Source organism: Mustela nivalis (assembly GCF_964662115.1).
Source record: "Mustela nivalis genome assembly, chromosome: 14".
NCBI lineage: Eukaryota > Metazoa > Chordata > Mammalia > Carnivora > Mustelidae > Mustela > Mustela nivalis.
Genome location: NC_139033.1, coordinates 22,867,544 through 22,879,366, shown reverse-complemented (window position 1 = coordinate 22,879,366; position 11,823 = coordinate 22,867,544).

The following is an 11,823-nucleotide window of genomic DNA, read 5'->3' as shown; positions in this document are numbered from 1 at the left end:
GAATTTGTTGATTAGTTTTAGTGGGTTTTTTTGGTGGAGACTTTGGAATTTTCTCTCTATATAAAATATCATCTGCAGACATAGGATAATTTAACTCATTATTTCCATTTCTAATGCATTTTATTTCTTCTTCCTGCTTGAGTGTTCTAGCTAGGGCTTCTACTACTATGGGAGTGGTGAGAGTGGACACCCTTGTCTTAATCCTGATCTCCAAGGAAAAGCTTCCAACCTGTCACCAATAAATACAATGTTAGCTATGGGCTTGTCGTATATGGCTTTTATTATGTTTATGTGTATTCCTTCTATGTCTAATTTATTAAGTCTTTTTTTTTAATCATGAATAGATGTTGAGTTTTTCCAAATGCCTTTTCTGTCTCAATGAAATCATTTGATTCTTTTTTTTCATTCTATCACTGTGACATATATTGATTGATTTGCATATGTTGAACATCCTTACACTCCTGGGATTAATTCCACTTAACCATGTTGAATAACACTTTAATGTGCTGTTGAATTCTGTGTACTAGTATTTTATTGAGAAGTTTTGTATCTGTGTCCATCAGGAATATTGGCCTGCAGTTTTCCTTTCTAGTAGTGTCTTTATCTGGCTTTGGTATCAGAATAATGCTGGCCTTACCAGATGAGTCCAGAAGTGCTGCCTTCTCTTGGAGTTTTTGGAAGAGTTTGAGAAAGATTGGTGTTCACTCTTCTTTAAATGTTTGGTGAAATTCACCAGTAAAGTCATCTTGTCCTGGGTTTTTCTTCATTGGGAGATTTTTGATTATTTATTCAATTTCCTTACTACTAATTGGTCTATTCAGGGTTTTTTTTTTTTTTTTTTATTTCTTCCCAGTTTAGTCTTTACATGTTATATGTTAGAATTTCCCTGCATTTTCTATGTTTTCCAGTTTGTTAGTCTATGGTTGTTCATAGTATCTCTTATGATCCTTTGTATTTCTGTGCTATCAGTTGTAATGTCTCCTTTTTCATTTAGTTTTGTTGATTTGGGTTTTTTTTTTCTCTCTTTCTTTTTTTCCCCTTGTTTAGACTAGCTACTGGATCGTCAATTGTGTTTATCTTTTCAAAGAACTAAATCTTAGTTTGGTCAATCTTTTTAATATTTTTTTATGTTCTTTATTTCATTTACACTACTTAATCTTTATTATTCTCTTCCTGCTTTTTCTAGTTTCTTGTGGTGTAGAGTTAGATTGTTTCTTTAGCGTCTTTCATGCGACTTAATGTAAGTGTTAATTGCTATAAACATCCCTCTAAGAACTACATTTGCAATAGACTATGATTTCTACTATGTTGTGTTTCCATTTTCATTTATCTCAAGAAATTTTTAAATTTCCCCTTTAATTAATTTATTTTTTATTTTTTTATTTTTATTTTTATTTCTTTTCAGCATTCCAGAATTCATTGTTTATGCACCACACCTAGTGCTTCATGCAATACATACCTTCCATAATACCCACCACCAGGCTCACCCAACCCCCACCCCCCACTCCGAAACACTCAGTTTATTTCTCAGAGTCCACAGTTTCTCAGGGTTTGTCTAATTAATTTTTTAAAAGATTTCATTTATTTATTTCACAGACAGATCACAAGTAGGCAGAGAGGCAGGCAGAGAGAGAGTGGGGGAAGCAGGCTCCCCACTGAGCAGAAAGCCCAATGCGGGGCTCCATCCGAGGACCCTGAGAGCATGACCCATGCTGAAGGCTGAAGCTTAAATCACTGAGCCACCAAGCTGCCCCTAATTTTTTGATCCATTTGTTGTTCAGGGGAATGTTGTTTAGTCCTCAGGTTTTCATGAATTTTCCAGTTTTTCTCTTGTTATTGATCTCAAGATTCATGCCACTGTGGTCAGAGAAGATACTAGTTATGATTTCAATCCTCTTGAATTCGATGGCCTAGAATATGGTCTATCCTAGAAAATGTTCGATTTGCACTTGAGAAGAATGTGTATTCTGCTGTTGTTGGATAGAATGTTCTGTATATGCTTGTTAGATACATTTGATCTACAGTGTTGATCAGATCCATTGATTCCTTATTGGTTCTCTGGATGGTCTATCCATTATTAAGAGTGGGGTTATGCATTTTTAGTGATGTGTTTAGTCTAGTTGTATTTAATCCAACTTTTAATAAGATTAAATGCACAGCAGTCATTTTGCTGTTCCCTATGTCTTATGTCTTTTTGTTCCTTTGTACCTTCTTCACTACCTTCTTTTGTGTCAAATATATTTTTTTTAATTGTATCAACTTAATCTCTTTGTTAATTTCCAAAGTGTTTACTTATTTATTGGTTGTTTATGCCTTGTTTTCTTAGTGGTTGCTGTAGAAATTTTCTTATGCAGCTTACTTTATCACAATCTATTTAAAGTTATCACTGCCTTGGGGCGCCTGGGTGGCTCAGTGGGTTAAGCCGCTGCCTTCAGTTCAGGTCATGATCTCAGGGTCCTGGGATCGAGCCCCGCATCAGGCTCTCTGCTCAGCAGGGAGCCTGCTTCCCTCTCTCTCTCTGCCTGCCTCGCCATCTACTTGTGATTTCTCTCTGTCAAATAAATAAATAAAATCTTTAAAAAAAAATAAAGTTATCACTGCCTTAATTCTGATAAAATATAGGCACTGTACTCCAGCATAGCTCCATTTTCTCCCCCCCCTTTGTAGTAGTATTTCACATGCTTTACATCTGTATATGTCATAAAACCAACAGGGTGGTGTTATGGTTTTGCCTTATGCAATCTTATGTTTTTTAAATAAAGTTCTGAAAAGAAAAAAATGCATTTATACCATCTTTTATATTTACTCTCGTTTTTATTATTTCTTGTGTACCTCATTTTTCCCTAGGACTGATGTTACTATCTTGTGCCGTATCCTTACAGTCTGAATGACTCCTGTATTTTTCAAGGGCATGCCTGCTAGCAATAAATGCTCTCAGTTTTTGTTTATCTGAGAATGTCTCTATTTTGCCTTCTATTTTTTTTTTTTTAAAGCAATTCTGGTTTGACCGGGTTTTCTGTCAGCATTTTGAATATGTCACTCCACTGCTTTCTGGTCTCATTGTTTAGGATCATGTGTTAGTTACAGACCTTATTATTGTTCTCCTGACTGTAACGAGACGTCTTTGCTTCCTTGCTGCTCTCAAGATGGTTTTATCTTTGTTTTTGTCCTTCAGCAGTGATGATGTCTCTAGGTGTGTGTCTTTTTTGTTTTGTCCCATTGGGGTTTGTGGAACTTCTTGGATCTGCAGATTCATGTTTCTCATTAAATTCGGGATGTTTCCCGCCATTATTTCTTCAAACACCTTTTCTGCTCCTCTCTCACTCTTCGTGTAGAACTCCCAGCACAAGTACAAGTATAATTGAGCATGTTCTGAAGTTGCTGCGGCTCTGTTCATGCTTCTTAAACCTTAGTTCTTTCAATTCCTTAAATTCTATCATCTCTGTTTGTTCACCTAATTGTTCATTGTGTCCTTCTTCTACCTTCTCAACTCTGTTGTTGAATTTTCCCTTTTAGTTATTGTGCATTTTGACTATAGAATTTTCATTTGGTTCTTTATTTTTTCGATTTTATTTATTTATTTATTTTAAAGAGAGAAAGAGAGAGCACGAGGGCAGGGAGGGACAGAGAGAGAGGGAGAGGGTTAAGCAGACTCTGTGCTGAGCACAGGGGCCAGCATGGGGTTTGATATCATGATCTTGAGATCACGAGATGAATTGAAATCAAGAGTTGGAGGCTTCACTGACTGAGCCACCCAGGTGCCCCAGATCTCCTTCTTTCTTTTTTTTTTTTTTAAGTAAGAGAGTGTGTGGACAAGCAGGGAGTGAACAGGGGAGAGGGAGAGAGAGAAAACTTAAAGCAGGTTCTGTGCTCAGCATGGAGCCTGATATGGGGGCTCAGTCTCATGTCCCTGTAATCATGACCTGAGCTGGAATCAAGTCAGTTGCTTAACTAAATGAGCCCCCCAGCCACTCATTTGGTTCTTTAAAAACAGTATGTGCTTCTCTGCTGAGAGTTTCTATTTGCTTAGTCTTTATCGTTTTATTTTCCTTTAATTTTTTAAAGATAGTTTTTCTTTAACTCCTTGGATGTGCTTATAATACCTAGTTTGAAGTATTTGTCTGCCAAATTCAACATCTGGACGCACTCAAATCAGTTCCTGTTGGTTTGTTTTTTACCCCGAGTACGGGTCCAGCTTGCTTGTTTCTTAGCAGCTCTGTTTTAGTTTTCTCAAACAGCAAACGCTTTAGAAAGCAGATTCTAGCTAGTCTGGATTCTGTGTGCTTTTTCCCCCCCTGAGTTTCTTTTTTTCCCCCTTTCGATTATTTGTGTGATCTTAAACTCTCTCCCCTGTGGTGTGTGGCCACTGATTTTATATTGAGTCTTTATTTATTCTAGTCATTTTTCAGTCTGATCTTATGGGCATACTCTTGTATCTGCACAGTTTAGCGATCAGCCAGTGGTCTGAGCGGAAGTTTTGTTCCAATACCTTGTATTTGTGTGGCTGTCACTCTTGCCACTGGGTCTGTGTGTGATTTGGGCGGCATACTCAGACTTCAGCCACTTCTCCAGTATTTCTCAGCGTTTACATTCTTCTCAGCCCTCATAAGGGTTCCTCACGGTTTATTCCTCATAGTTTATCGTTAACCAGAGATGTGCAGGTCTCCTCTCTTTTCCTTTGTGGACTACTCATTTCTAGGAACCCACTAACTTTCTGCTGATTTGATCTTTTCCCTTATTGGGACTGAAAACTGGAGGTAGAAAAGCTGTGTGCTTCCTCCATTCGCTTTTAAGAAAGTTTGTCGCAATCACTGACAATGCCGCCTTAAACGCTGAGCCTGTGTTCCGAGTCAGCTGCCCTCTTCCCCCAGGGAAAGCTGCTGCTTTTAAAAGTTCTCCCTCTCCTGATAAAACTACTATACTGTGAGCTGAGTGGGTGTGGGGAATGAAAACAGTCTCCGATGAGAGGTCCAGATAGTCCCACAATTCTTACCCAATGTTGGTAGTTTTTCATAATTAAATACTTCTCAATTTATTATTTAAATTTGGTTAATCTCCAGAACCCCAAGTAATTGTCTTATATGTGTTCATACTTATTCATGTGGAGATGACTTGCCAGCCTCTTCACACTGGCATTGCCAGAGTTCCCTCTGTCAAAATCGGATTTAAAGAAGAGTTTGACGGGCCCCTGGGTGGCTCCGTCATTAAGTGTCTGCCTTCGGCTCAGTTGATGATCATAGGGTCATAGGACTGAGGCTTGCATCAGGCTTCCTGCTCCTGCTTCTCCTCTCCCACTCCCTTTGCTTGTGTTCACTCTCTAGCTGCGTCTCTCCCTGTCAAATAAATAAATAAAATATTTTTTTCAAAAAGAAGATTTTTATTATGTCAAAGAAGGAAGGAATGAAACATACTTGTCCAGTTCTACTAAACTTCCTTTCTCAGGTTCTTTTTTCAGGTCACTTCTCTGCGCAACAGCTCAATTGTGGACTTTGTGTGTCAAAACATCACGGTATCCTAATACCTTCCTGGCATTCTAGGAACTCATTCTTTGACGAGGAAAAATGATTTTTCACTTTCCATCGGCACACCTAGGGAGATTGAAACTGCCTCTCACTCAGCCCCACCCATTACGCAGGAAGATAAAATAGGTCAATATTTTCTTCTTTCTTGTAAGTATAGAGAAGCCATAAAGTATGTTATCTTAAGAAACTCCATTACCTACTATCTGGCATAAAGGTTTTATTTTCTTCTTTCATGTTTTTTAAAAAAATTCAGTTGAGATACAAGAGGGATTAAAACGTGTTTTACGGAGTATACATCATAATGCTTATTTAGTGTTGATCTGGCAGGAAAGAAAGGAATGATGCCAAGGGAGATTTGTGTTCTAAAACATGAAGTAATGCTACCATAGGGAAACCAAACATCTATCACACAATTTTATTTATTGTTAAATTAGATCTCAATGAGTATAACTTGTCTGCTCAAAATTAAAAGCAACTAAACTTTTATAGCTTTCCCTATTAGACTTTTCATAGAAGTAAATTGAAAAAATGAGAAAATATGCTTTGTTAGACTATGTATCTTGATTGTGAGTATTCAGGTACGTGGTAAATATAAATAACTCTAGATAGCACACTAGGAGGAAAAGAACTCGGAGAAATTAGGAACAGACATCACATGATCTTTTTTGTTTTTCCTCTGGAATGTCAAAATAAACTAAGAATAATAGAACTTTTCCAAATTTATAAAACAAATAAGTTTCAGTTACAATAAAGAGGGATGAATATGGCTGAGAAGATTCTCGATTTTACATGAGTGTATTTGTGTTTTTCTTGGTTATTCAGGGTTGTCTGAATCTAAAATGTTCATCAACATTTTCTCACTCTCTTCAATGTAAGTTTACTTATAATACTGTAAGGATATACATTTTGGTAAGATTTCCTATTATCATTATTTTTAATAAAAAAAATCATCCTTTTTACTGTGATCTTTTCCTCTGTTAAAACTGAGTTCTATCTTCTCATGAGACTAAGACATATTCTCTTTGAAGGGAGAGCACAAAAAGGTCCAATAAAACTAAACTCAGTTTCCTGGCTTTTGGTTCTAAATGAGGTCTTGAACTCCTTGGCTTTCAATTCCAAGAGCAACCACTTTTGAGAAGGATAATTTTTTGTTTGTTTGTTTTCATCTTCTTCTCTTTAAAAGTTTTTTGAAATTTCAAGAGGAAAGTAGGTATACAGTGGCCGTATGTGGATGATGTAGAAGCCCTTCCACGAAGGGATGAGAAGTTTCTCCATCCTGTGGAGGAGACTTAGAAAGCAAGATGTCCAGGAGACACCCTGAATGGCACCTACCCCTTCAGGGGGTTGGAAACCACAACAGGGTGAGGTGTAAGAGAGGTGGAGAAAGAGCAGAAAGGGCTCCCTCTAATCTGTTCTAACATAAAAGCCAACCCGAAGAGCAATGGCCAGGGCAAAGTTCAGTGTCTTTACAGATGGAAATACCATTCTTTCCACCAAGTTACCCCTTCCACCTTGGTGAAAACAATTCCCCAAGGAAGGAGAAGTTAGCCACTTGATAAAGCCACTCACCATGCAGGCTGCTCTCCAGGGTCTTCTCACCAGCAGGGTGAGAAAGTCTTCCCGAATTGGCTTTTGCATAACGGAGAGAGCCAGGCATGAGATTCTCCCCACGTGTGAGGACATTTCAGGTGAGAATCCGAAATCTTGAGATGGCTATAGATGTCCATCTAGAGTCATAAAAGACACTAGCATTTTAACTTTTGCATTGAGGCAGACACACTGTTGTATACGTAGAACTTCAGAATTTAGGGTTCTTAAGTCATGTTGCTTTATTGACTCTAGGTAAGAGAACATACGATGTAAGTCAAGCAAATATACCATTAACTCATCAGCTGGATGTTCCCTAGAATTGAACAATATAAATGACGAAAGACAATATATGAAAAACTAGTTAACATTTCCTAGAAAGAAAAATGCATGGGCTCTGTATTTCTCAGTTATAAAACATATCATGGAAATTGTGTTTCTAAGTGCCAACTAGTGTGGCTTAATAGCGAGAGCCTGAAGTTTCTTTCTTTTTTAAATAGCTGATAGACGAGGCAAGGGAGATTTATCACTTTTTAATTAAGCTCACGTCAACTCGTGAAGTTTATTTCGGTACAAATCTGTTGACCAAAGTCCTTTTTGAAGAAACTGCCCCTTGTTGAAGCTTAAGTATTCATGGGAAATCTCACAGTGAGCGTGAACTGCTCCTTGGACTGAGCTGCCACATTTCAACCAGAATGACTGCATTCCAGTGCTTCCTATGTGCCCAGCATATTTATGGAAATGAACTTAAGATCAATCTTTGTTATTTTAAAATCTAGAGCAGCAGGTCTCACTGCCCAGAGGGGGGAAAATAAATGCTGAAATAAATCTCTGAGACTCTCAGTTGGACCCCAAACCAGGGTGTACACCCATGACTTGATCACTGCTCCAGACTCAGAATTTAGAGGCTTCTAAACACAACCGACAGTGTCACTGATTATTTGAAAATAAGATTAAAAGGCAGACTGTGGTTCTTATAACCAAAGTTTTCCTTTTAATAACAATCAAGACTTTCGTTAAGCTTTGGAGAGGGAATCTTGATATATCTCCGCTAAGTTGAGGGTGTTAGGGGCAGAAGGAAAATTGCCACTGAGTAGTGGCCCGATTTCAACAGTTTGGAAGCTGATGAAGAATGTGTATTAAATTCAGATCCTAGTCAAGCTCACGCAGATCTAAATGACTCCCACTTACTTTTCAGATGCTACTTGCCCTTTAAAAGGCCGACTCCACTAACGTAAAGATCCAAAACAACAACCTTAGCCTTCGTGAGCTTGAGATGGATGTCAACAGTACATGAGTACATTTGGACCCCATGGAAGAACTGTGGGCAGGAATGAGGGTTTGAGAGACGGCAGCATGCCGTATGTGGTAACTGAAGCCATGAAGGTGAACCAGGGTGCACGGTGGCAGTCAGAGTCCTCTGGGGCTGACAGCGCTTCTGGTGTTGACTCTCACCAGTCTCCTGCGAGCAGGCTCTGCCTCTCCCTCCTGCTCAATGGCCTCCTCTTTGAATGGCCTTGTGTTTTACCTTTGATTCATTCTCATGGTTTCTCTGTACCCATAACCATTTTATCTCTCAAAATTCAGTGCATTTTTCAGTTACCCTTCCACAAGGCAGCTCCTTCAGATACCTCCACCCCACAGGCTGAGGATTTTATTACCTCCCGAATTCCCATGTTGATGCATGCCTTTCCAGCAGCGGTGGGGCAGGTGTTCTGGAGTTGATACTGGACCATAGAGAGGTGGCAGAAGAGGGCCAATGACAGGTGTTACAATGACAGGCTGCAGGTGTTAGCAGGATGTGACTCTGGAAGACGCACATAACCCCAGTGTCTTTCCTCTGATGGACTGAATGTTTCCGTCAGTTCTCCCCGCCGCCTCCATTCTTTCATTGAAACCTAACCTCCAAGGTGATGGCATTAGGAGATGGGGCCTTTGGGAAATGATTAGTTCATGAGGGTGGAGCCCTCGTGGATGGAATCAGTGTCCTTATATGACACCCCAGAGTGCTCCTCACCCCGTCAGCCATGGGAGGACACCGTGAGAAGACTATGAAGGCTATGAACCCAGAGGAAGACCCTCTGCAGACACTGAATTTGCTGGTGTCTGGATCTTGGAGTATGAACCTCCAGAGCTGGGAGAAGTGTCTACAGCCGCAGCCCCAGTCCGTGGTGCTCTGTGACAGCAGACCCAGTCTGTGGCCACTACTATCTGAAACCCCTGTCCTGTGCCCTCTTTGTTGAACGTGGCCCCAAGAAGAGACCACAACAACCTACTCCACTTCCTCTTTTCCAAGTGGATGACAGGCTCTGTGATGTACGCCCACCAACAATTCTCATTTCTGCATGTATATCTTCTAACTTTGTCACCAAAGTCTCCCAGTGTCACCTTTACTGCTCCTTGTTGGACGGCTTCATAGCCTTTCTCTCATCTCGGCCCCTTGTCCTCTGTGTATAAGCCTGCCTCTGGGTAGCTACTGGAGGCTACTTTCTAACAGACGTCTGCATGTGGAAGCCTTTCAAGATGTGCCCACCAGGCACGTCCACCTCTTGCTCTGTCCTAGCTCCTGGGACGTGGAAAGCAATGTCCTGTTGCCACATCTGCCCCCACCTCCTAGGGCCCACAAAGGTGTCACTCCTGGGTCAAATGCTGAGTGTGTTGCACCTGCACAGTAGGCAAGGGCAGGGAGGGGGGAATGGGACTGCACTGGCCGGGGCCATGTCACTAGCCAAAGGGGCCGAGAGCTCCAGGGAGCTTTAGTTATGGGGCAGAAAATGGGGCAAACTAGGTCAGCCTCAGGGTCGGGATGAGGTCAGTGAGGGTTAAATGAAAGCATTTGAGATGGGTGCCTTGGAAGCCATTGGTAGTCTTCAATAAGGGATCAATGGGGCACCGTGATTTCAGAAGAAGGGCTGAGTTGGGAGGGTGAGAGTGAAAACAGCAGGTATCAACTCTTCTTTCAAGAAGCAAGAGGAGGGCGCCTGGGTGGCTCCGTGGGTTAAGCTTCTGCCTTCGGCTCAGGTCACGATCCCAGAACCCTGGGATCGAGTCCCGCATCGGGCTCTCTGCTCAGCGTGGAGCCTGCTTCCTCCTCTCTCTCTCTCTGCCTGCCTCTCTGCCTGCTTGTGATCTCTCTCTGTCAAATAAATAAATAAATTCTTTAAAAAAAAAAAAGAAGCAAGAGGAGAAGCTGAAAAGCAGGGTATAGTTAGAGGGTAAAACAGAATCAAGTGAGGATCCTAAACGATCTTTATTAATAATTTAAAAAGTCAAGATTGGTAAACGGGCAAGGGGAAGGTGATTCCTCTCTCACGGTGCTCGTGGGGTACCTGGGGAGGCTCTGGGCTCTGGGGTCAGCGCATCACGGGGGACGTCGTTATGATCTTGTAGAATCATGACACGCAAACCAGGGTTTTACAGAAAAACAGCATAATTAAAAATGTCCCTCTTATTGCACAATGTTTGCACTATGGTGGAGGCTGGGACCTGGGGACAAGTAAGATCTCTTTGTGGTTGTAATGCGAAACACGGGCTTTTTTAAAATTATTATTATGACTTAGGGCATTTCATTAAAATTGATCAGCCAGGTTAAATGCAGGATTGACTGCTGTGAATTTGTAAATTTACCTTAAAGAAAAACCAATTTGTGTCAAAAAATATCTACAAACAAATCACTCAAGTAACTATTAGAACGTGAATTTCTGTACTATGTGAGTTACGCAGTGGGATAATATTTCTACAGCGTGCCTCTGTGACGAGAGATCTGTCAGTAGCAACGCGGGAGGAGAAGGATGGGGACAAGTGGCTGCCTCAGTCGACTATGATCTTTGGTCCTTTTCACGGAAAATGACATCCATGTCCGTTTGCTCGCCAACATCTGTTCAGTGAGGTCCTGAAACATGGGTAATAGGTACTGAGTGGCGTGTAATTTGGAGATGAACAGCGTTCATTTACTGCTTGCTCTTGAAGTCCGGAGCAGAGGGTAACATCAGACTTAAACCCAAAACACTGTCATCGTCCTACGACAGCAACTCTGCTTTCCTTGACCACGGTGAGAAATGTGCTCCTGCAGATCTTGCTAACATAGTAGATGCAGAAAATGCAAATAAATGTAGAGAGTCGATCCAACCTTATTATTTGCACTAGGCTTTTATTTTAAAGCCTACTTAATTTTCATTTCTATTCTTCAATCTGGATCTTTTTCTCATTCTTGAAACCTACAATCGTTCGGGGGCTCATAATAGGAAGGGAGAACCGTATTAAAAAAAAAAAAAGGACATGGATCTTGTACAAAACTATTAGCATGAGCTTTGTATTTTAAAATATATTTCCTAATATATGAATTTATCACAAATTCTTATATTTTCCAACACATACGTCTGAGACCTGAGTCATATATAAATGGTTTGTTGAAATCTATCACAAACTTTATATTTTGTATAATAATGACATAGATATTCAGTTGATAATTATGTCTATACCAATCTGAGTAATTTTGTCCTATTTGAGATTTGAATTTCTAAAAATTCTTAACATGTTCCTTTTTGGTATTTATCAAGAAAACTGTAAACCCTGGGGATTTCTGATTATCTAAAATAAATTGTGAGGATGAATCTCTTTCCACGAATGTAAATGAAAACCTTGGAGCATAAATAGAACCTGTGTAAAGACTTCGAGAAATGCTAATACATAAGCCCCATGAGGGTGAAGACTA